This window comes from Ascaphus truei, chromosome 3 (genome assembly GCF_040206685.1).
Source record: "Ascaphus truei isolate aAscTru1 chromosome 3, aAscTru1.hap1, whole genome shotgun sequence".
Lineage (NCBI taxonomy): Eukaryota > Metazoa > Chordata > Amphibia > Anura > Ascaphidae > Ascaphus > Ascaphus truei.
Genome location: NC_134485.1, coordinates 177,447,193 through 177,456,367, shown reverse-complemented (window position 1 = coordinate 177,456,367; position 9,175 = coordinate 177,447,193). Strand labels below are relative to the sequence as shown.

Sequence of the window (9,175 nt, the reverse complement as noted above, 5' to 3'; positions counted from 1 at the left end):
TGAGCTGCGCACGGGTTGACGGCAGTCGCTCAGAGGGGGGGAGCAGAGCACAGAGTGTAGTGCTGGCCACTGTAAGCTGAGTTAGAGAAAGCAACGATAACGGGAAGAGGTGGGCTACGCAGAGCAATTGCACAGATCTAGACGCCAACTCCAGGGTTTGCTGGGAGTGAGAGCGCCATCATCCCGGAAGCTAGCCCTACCTGATTGTATCAAGCTGCGGACGGCACGTTGTCAGCTGTTTTATTACAGCCTGGCTTATGTGAGTAAGCCTTTGGCTATTTTAATTTTATTGTTATTAAATTTTATCAATCTGCACCATCATTTTTTATGTCATCTCCTTTCTGGGATTAAATGGGGACCATTTCTGAGTGGTAATACTGTGAGCAGATAGAAAACTGGATGAATGACAGACAACACAGGGGATTCGTGATATCTGAAAAAGAAGAGGTTTAAAGCACAGATTGTCTCAAAGGAACAACGACACAATATGTTTGTAAGTTCACTACTTTAATTCTGTTGTGGAGTCATTTATTGGTTCTTGTGGCTGCGCAATGGTCTTTTCTCTTTTGTCTATTGTACATTAGGAGGAACTTGGAACCAACAGCCAGAAATTGGATCATCATTTCTTCAACGATTGGAACATTGTAAAGAACTTTCCTTATCCACATTGACTGACCATTGGACTGGTGTATTGTTGTCACCTGGAGCGCTGGGTCACTGCATTTTGTGTACTATTATCTGTAAACAAGTTTGTGAGAAATTTGTTAGGCAGAGACTCTTTTGGCAGCTTTCACTTAGCAGAAAGCTTATCATGCACATATTGTATTTACACGGTTATAATTTTTTGCGCTGAGCTATAGGGTTTATTATTATTTTTAATCAATGTTTTATTTTTTACTTTATTTTTTCCTTCTTCTTTTTTATTCTCTTTACTCTTTTTCTTCTCTTTTATTACTTCCTTCCATCTTTAAGGGCTGATTATTATTGACAGCTTTAAGATTATATTATTGCCATTCATTTATTGTCCCTCTTGGGTTACCGTCGTTTTTGTTTTTGCCCTTAGTTGTCTCTCTGTCTCCCTACCCTTGGCCACCACTTCCGCCCTTTTGACTTTTTATCCCGTCTTGGCGGTTCGCGCATGGCACGCACGGCCATCATGATGTCACTGTGCGGTTCTTTTTGGCGCGAACTGGTCGCAGGTAAGAGGGGTATATATTTGGATTTTTTAACAGTGTTTGTTATCCTTGATTAAGAACGCACCAGCGTTTGAAACGCGTTGGATTTTAGGTCTATGACATAATAAAGTTTATATTTTTTTGAATTGGGTCCTCTCCTTGCTCCCGTAGGATCGTGCGCTCTTTCCCATTTCCTGTATCTACTACTACCGGAAGCTGCACATCCTGCCAGCCATAAACCGAGGAACTGTGAGTACATTATTGCTACAGGGGTACTTCCAATGAGACTGATCGTGGGGGGGGGGGGGGTCATTCCTACCCATTATCTATCTTCAGGAGGTTTTTTAACCCAATATTGCTAGCTACTACTTCAACTCATCATTATTGTTTCTGGATTATCTTTGGATACTGGCATTGCCAATCATTGGTTATTATACCTTGCATTCTTCATCTCTATCTACCTGTTTATTGAAGTGTGCACTAAAGTGTTCACACTACACTACCTGCTAGGTGGGAGGCCAGAGCTGATATAAGTGTTACATATTGATATTCATTTACATATTTGGCCACAGGCATTGCACCCCCACAGTGCAGCAATCACAGAGACTCTCTATGACAGTAGATCCTTTCATTTTTCTTTAAAGGTTACTCATTAACCATTCAGAGTCTGGTGTTTAGCTACACTTATTTAGATGTGATTTTGCATCTAAACGTGATGGCTTTATAGTCCTACTTATATGTTATATTGGGGCTTTATACCTCAGTTTATACCCACTCCATTTTAAATTCGTACTTTAGATTAGGCAAGCCTCAGAGGAGGCATAGGTTCACTTACCTGCAATATTTTAATTCATCAATTCATTACATCATTAGATTCATCAGGAGTCATCAGTGTACATATCTGTTTAGAGTGCTCTCATTATAGGGGTTTCATTTTTCTATTGTTGCTATATGTACAAGTGTTAATATACATTTAAGTAGTGATTTAATAATGTATGGTAATATATTCAACATTTTAACAACATGTACATATAATTACAGACATGACGCTATGTCATGCGTGCATTCGTGACAAATTACATGTGCCCAATCAGCTGCACACCACCGTTACAGCATACATGTTTACCAGCTCAATGTTACGTTACGCATGTCTTGCATAAACATTTTATGGCATCTTGATGGCATTTCTTTTAACACTGGGAGGAAATTACTGTGAGGGAGTCGGTAAGTACCATAGTCCCACTTTGTGGTGACTAGGAGTATGGGCCTGTAAAAGGGGTAAGTGACCACGAAACGTGACGTTTCCCCTGCGTCTCATCGCAACCACTTCCTTCCCTGTTAGGGATTTGTTTATCATATCTATCACTTTTTAGTGATGTCACATTTCCCCCTTCCCTCACCATCCCTCCCCCTCCTGTTAATTGTATGTGATTAGAGTTTTTTGGCACATTGTCAATTAATGTTCTTCACTTTTGCTCATTCATATATATCAGCATTTCAAGTATCATTGATTGTTTAGTATTCATTATGAGTGCGGGGAACACTTTTTATGTTCTATATGTACTTAGGAGACATTAGAGGTCTCTTCATTGTTCCCCAGCCCCCACAACTTACCTATGTAAAATATAGTTCATACATTAAATAGTGTGGCCTATACAACATACTTTCTATATTATAATATAATATAATAATTGTTAACAAATTCTTACATGATAATGATCCATAGAGTTGTTCAAAGAAAGACACAGCCACGGCACCTCCTCCACTCCCACGCTCCACCACTCCACCAGCCACCACACCACTCCCACATCCACTCCCACGTCCACTCCCACGTCCACTCCCACTCATCCTCTCTATTTCACTCAATCACTCACAAAAAAGAAATATAAACCAAAATGACACACTAACAAAGTTCTTTCACACCAACAATACAAAAATTTAGAGAAACAAAATATAATAACACAAGACAACTCACTCAATAATCACCAACAAATAACCAACTCTCTCCTCCTACTACCACCAATTCCACTCTATCTCTCCTCACAACAACACCCACACTGGCTGAACAGAATGGACGCTTTATATAGGGTGTCCCTCCAAAATAGTGGTGCGAAAGTGTGATTATAATTGTTGTCATGTGCTTGGCTAAATTCATCACTTCAGCATTTCAGCATTTAACCCCTACACTACCATGTCCCAAAAAAGATATATATGAAACACACACACAGTAATTTACAATGATATTATATTGAATGGATTCACTCCTTCCATGGACTCTCCCACAGATACCCCCAGGAAACTAAGGGGACATACACGAACCTCAGGGGACCATAATTGCCTTAGCGTGGAGATGACCAAATTAGTAAAAAATGGTAACGTTTGCTTTTATAATACTGTCAATGAGCATGGGGTCTTCGGACCTGAACCACATTGGTTTCAGCCTCGGGGACCCCCTACTTCAGAAGATACAGGCCCCGTTATGGGGTGCCGATATCCCCCGCAGAATGTAAATGTCCCGTTCACGTGACGCGGAATCTTTCAAAGTGCAGGGGATACCGGCACCCCATAACGGGGCCTGTATCTCCTGAAGTAGGGGGTCCCCAGACCTGAAACCAATGCGGTTCAGCTCCGGAGACCCCCTACTCATGTACACTATTATGAAAATGATTTTATTTTGTGTACAATCGCCTGTAACAGCCTTGCATGGAGATGCCAAATCTCCATGCAAATGTTACATGCGGCTTTTTTTTCTATCAGCTAGCGTACGTAAAGTTTAAGAACGCTAGCAGGGGGAAAAAGCTTGCACGATAAGCCAGTTTTTGGTCCGTCCGAGAGAAAATGGGCTCAAGGCCTTAGTGAATCCCGTCTCCGGCTTCACTTTGTATCGGACGTGGTTTTTTATTTCAACCAGACATAAAAGTACGGAGCTTAGTGCAAAGCCCCCTGAGAGTCACTTTCATATGGCCCGTATATGTTTGCTAGTGTTATTCTACAGCTATGTATCAGACTGACAATTATCAGGCATCTTCCTTCCTTATCTCTTTATTTTTTCTAATTTAAAGGGCAGCCCGTTGTGGATCAGTATAGTGACCCCTCTTTTCTTCTCGTTTGCAGGTGCTAAATAAAATTGTCTGAAATTTTTATCCAGGTATTTGGGGCTGTTTCTTATACTGAAATGGGTTTCTTGAAGGAACAATATGTCGGATCTCTTCTTTCTGTATTCAGAGAAGGCGATACGCCATTTCTGCGAACTATTAAAACCCTTGACATTATGGGAAATAAAATATACAACCATGTGTGTTTGTTGTGAGGATTGCTTACCCATCTCATAGATAACCTCAGATGCCACCGACGGCACCCACTCCATTCTCTCTGTGCATGACCTGATGCAGCTCTTTCGCTCTCCTGGTATGGGCGGGGGATAGGGAAAGTGACACACATGAGGGAGGACAAGGAAGAAAAGACATACCAAACACATGGAACACTAAATTTGTAGGAGCCGGGTTTGACGCTGGGCAAATCTGGCTCTTTTGCCCTTGGGGTAGAACAGTCCCCTGGGACACCTAACATATGTGCCCCCTTCTCCGAGAGAGCTCAGAAATCAGGGTCCCCAGGGTCCCGGTCGTGTACATGGCTATCCTCCATGTTCCATGTCTCGAGACGAAAGCAACTAGCCGAAGAGGTCCTCCGACGCCTTTGTGAACCTATCTTTATAATACATACTGTATAATATAGAATAACACAATGTAGTATGAAAATAGTGTATCAATAACGTTGATACAATCAACTTTGTAATTAAAACTTTACGTCCGGCCCCTCAGGTAGTCTCAACCGTGTCTTTTAGGTGGCCATCTGGGTCAGTTTTCAAGGAAGAGACCTCGACTTTTGTGTCTAATATTTGTGTCAGAGCAGTGCCTTAAAACTACAAACATTATACCACATCCCGAGGCAACCTCTTTTTGACCCACTCATGAACCTATCTGAGCCCAAAGTACAGCAGTGCATATATCTATTAACGAACCCCTCTCACCACACGCGATTCCCTCCCCCCTCCACCCCCTATCTGACCCCCCAAAACACCAGCTCGGTCATCACCGAGATCCATGGAAGTCTCAGACCTCACCGCGTCCCCATTCCCTAGCGGTGCGACATGGGGAGCCAGTGGAGCGGCTCGCTCCGGTGTAGTGGCTACCCCATATTTGGCGTGACAAAGCAAGCGGTAACGGCGCGAGGCAACATCAACCCAAAACACATAGGGCAGTGTGAAACCGGGACACGATGTGACACCCAGGATAATAATGATAATAATATCTCTGGGTGGGTCCCCTGTTTGCGGTCGTGAACGGAGCGCTCTGTGACACTGGTCCATTTGTAGGTTGGACTCAAGCCTATCCGGGAACATGTGGGATAGCCATTTTAAGGTGCATTACTTGGGGTCTGTAATGACCTCCGGAACCCCGCGCAGCCTGGTATTGTTTCTGCGGTCGCAATTTTCCGTGTCTTCTAGTTTTTCCGCCAAGTCTAAGACTGTAGATTTCAAGTTGGCTGAATTTTTCTCCATTTTCATGAGAGCCTTTATAGTGGAATCTAGCTTTGACTCTTGATCTTCTGTTCTCTCGCCCAAACAGTTCAGATCTTTCCTCATGTCCCAAAGCTCCTTTTGAAAGAATGCTTTAATTTCTGAGCAAAAGACTTGACCTCTGGTAGATCCTCCGCACTCCGAGTCCTCTCCCCCCGAATCCAATCCCTCAGTGCGGCTAGGCAGAACCCCCCCTCCCGTTCCTCCCACTCCGCTCTTTTGAAAATAGTCCGTCAGCACAGGCGTCATTCTCTTTGATTGAGACTGCGTGATATACTGTATTTCGGTTGCTCTGCCGGGTAATGAGTTTATGTGTTTATTTTTATTGCCGCTTTATTAGCTTTTCGTGCCGGGTGGGACAGAGCTCAGAAACTAAGACTCCATGCACCTCGCCATCGCACATGCGCCTCCGCATTTGAGCTTTTTTGTGGCTCTGCATACAATTATCAGAAATATTACTTTAAAGAGACATTACTCAAATATGACCACAAATAGAAATATGAATGAATCAGTTGTAATTTCAGATCGAGTTCCCATTCATATAACAGAGAAGGATATATAACATTTGAGGAACTTTAATTATTTCTTTGAAGAGGGCTGTGTCACGATGACACCAACTTTTATCAACACATTTATATTTCTGGGTACTTGATTGAACAGAACAAGGTGCAAAATAAATTGTGATTTATTTCCTTAATAGACAAACACACGACATCTGCAGAATACACTTAAAACAACACTCACTGGGATAAGGAAATGAAAGAAATTGTCCTTGGAACGAAAGAAATTGTCCTTTGCTTGCCAGTGCAAGAAATGCAGCCTTGGTTTTAAAAGTCCTGTGGTTATGTGGTTGTTAACCCCTTCACTCCTGGACTGGTTGCTGCTGTACTAGAACAAAGTCTTGCATCTTTACATCATGGATTAAAATTCAAGAATCCCACTGGGAATAAATGGGAAGCCACATTTATAGACTGCCCAAAGCTATCTTTAACATGTGGATCCAATCCCCTCGTGGGAACAAAAAAAACCCACGAATAGCCAAGTGACCAACAGTTCATAAGACTGGTCAAAAGGGCTTCCCGGTGGGCAGGGCGCATGGGTCAGGTTGACGCCCATGCCACTTAGCATACCTGGGCTACACCCATAACTTGGGGCCACTAAGTCTGATTTTTGTCCCGGAGGGGTCACTAGCCTGACATCTGCTGTGCATCAGTATGTCAGTTTTGTATACATTATGGGTCTCTGGGTCTTGCCATAATTGACACTCTTTTAGACAGGGGGACTCTAAATCTGTGGGAGCCTTTTGAGGCTCCATCATAAAAATAATTACAACCCTTTGAGGCTTGGTCATAAAAATACCGAAGCTCATTCACCCATATCACAGCTGGATGTCCAAGTAATTCCTGCTTGGACTTACAAAAAAAATATCTTCTGCCTTACATTTAAGATCTGCTATCATGTGTTGGTTAGAGGGTATGGCAAGCAATGCATCTTGTCTTTTACCCTCGCAGAAAGGGAATGGCCTGCACATGGGGAATAAAAATGGCGGGGACAGGGCAACAACAGTAATGCATAGCAAATCAGGTATTAACCCTTTCCTCCCCGTCACACCTCCCCCACTCAAGACGCAGGGACTGCCCTGACCACCCCGTCCGGTGGCTGGGCTGACCTGCCAGCTCTTGAAGTTAGTCCTGAGGGCTGTCCTGGCGGGAAAGGCCATCAGCATTACCATGCTCACTTCCCTTCTTGTGCTGGATGGTGAAGTTCCACTCCTGTAAGGCAAGACTCCAGCGCAAAAGTTTAGCATTTTCCCCCGACACCCTCTGTAACCAACTCAAAGGATTGTGGTCAGTTATTACTGTGAAATGTCTGCCATACAAATAAGGCTGTAACTTCTTTAGAGCCCACACAATGGCCAGACACTCCTTCTCAATGGTGCCATAGGCCACCTCTCTGGGCAGCAGTTTGCGGCTTAGATATAGTACCGGGTGCTCATCGCCCTCCTCCCCTGCTTGGCTGAGTACAGCACCAATGCCAAAGTCTGAGGCATCAGTCTGCACCAGGAACTTTTTTGCATAGTCTGGAGCAGCAAGTATAGGAGCGCTGGCTAGTACAGTCTTTAATGCCTGAAACGAGACCTCACAGGCAGGAGACCAGACTACCAGCACAGACTGTTGCTTCTGGGTCAAGTCAGTCAGGGGTTTGGCAATGGCGCTATACTGAGGGACAAACTTTCTGTAGTAGCCTGCGGTGCCTAGAAAAGCCATGATTTGCTTCTTGGTTTTGGGAATGGGCCACTGCACTATAGCTTCCACCTTAGCTGGTTCTGGCTTAAGATGCCCGCCACCCACTCTGTGCCCTAGGTACAATACCTCTGCCATCCCTACTAAGCACTTGGTGGGTTTCAACGTAAGTCCCGATTCCCTAATCCTGGCTAGCACTACAGCTACAAGCACTAAGTGTGAGTCCCACAAATTACTAAAGACAGCAATGTCGTCCAGGTATGCCCTTGCAAACCCTTGCATACCCTCCAGCAAGCGATTGACCAGGCGTTGAAAGGTAGCCGGTGCATTTTTCATCCCGAATGGCATCACTAGAAATTCATAGAGGCCACTTGGGGTAATAAATGCAGACTTCTCTCTAGCCTCCTGGGTCAAAGGGATCTGCCAGTACCCTTTACTGAGATCCATAGTCATCAGATACCTTGCCCCCGCGAATTCATCTAACAACTCATCCATGCGGGGCATGGGGTAGGCATCTGACACCGTGCCCGCATTGAGCTGCCGGTAGTCCACACAGAACCGGCTGGTTCCGTCCTTCTTAGGCACCAGGACTACCGGACAAGCCCAAGGGCTCTGGGATGGTACAATTACCCCTAGGGCCAGCATCTCTTCTACCTCCCTCTCTATACTGCCCTTCACCTCTGCTGACACTCTATAAGCGTGCTTATGCAGAGTTCTCAGATCCCCTGTCAGCACTGGGTGTTCTGCAATGTGTGTCTTCCCTGGCTTGTCTGAAAACAGAGCCCTACACTTCTCTAGCATAGCCCTGGCTTCTGCTCTCTGCCTGACACTCAGCTGAGCCCCTATCTCCACCTGCTCTATGGTACCTCCCTGCCTAGCCTCCCCCAGGAGATCAGGCAGAGCATTGCATTTTTTGTTAAGACCAATGGGGAGTGGGGTACAGAACATAAAAAGGGGAGAATGTTACTTTTGAGTTACATAGCTTTGTGTCAGGTCTATAACATCGTTTAGTGGGGAGACAATAATAACATCACTGTTGGGACAGTGTATAAAATAACTAGTACAATAAATTAACTTAAAAAGACAGGGAGAGGGAAAAGGAAAAGACAAAAAGATAATGTCATTACTTTAGCAACAATTGTCCACTTGTCGGTGTACCATAACAGTAATATTAACAT

General features: G+C 44.2%; 1 long non-coding RNA gene across 1 annotated transcript in view; it reads right to left on the bottom strand.

The window, feature by feature from the left end:
* Window positions 1-317: 317 nt before the first annotated feature.
* LOC142490997 (uncharacterized) overlaps window positions 318-9,175 on the bottom strand; it is a 28,982-nt gene continuing 20,124 nt past the window's right edge. Inside the window, exon 3 of the long non-coding RNA XR_012800208.1 lies at window positions 318-738. This is a non-coding gene — a long non-coding RNA (uncharacterized LOC142490997). The remainder of the gene's footprint in view (window positions 739-9,175) is intronic.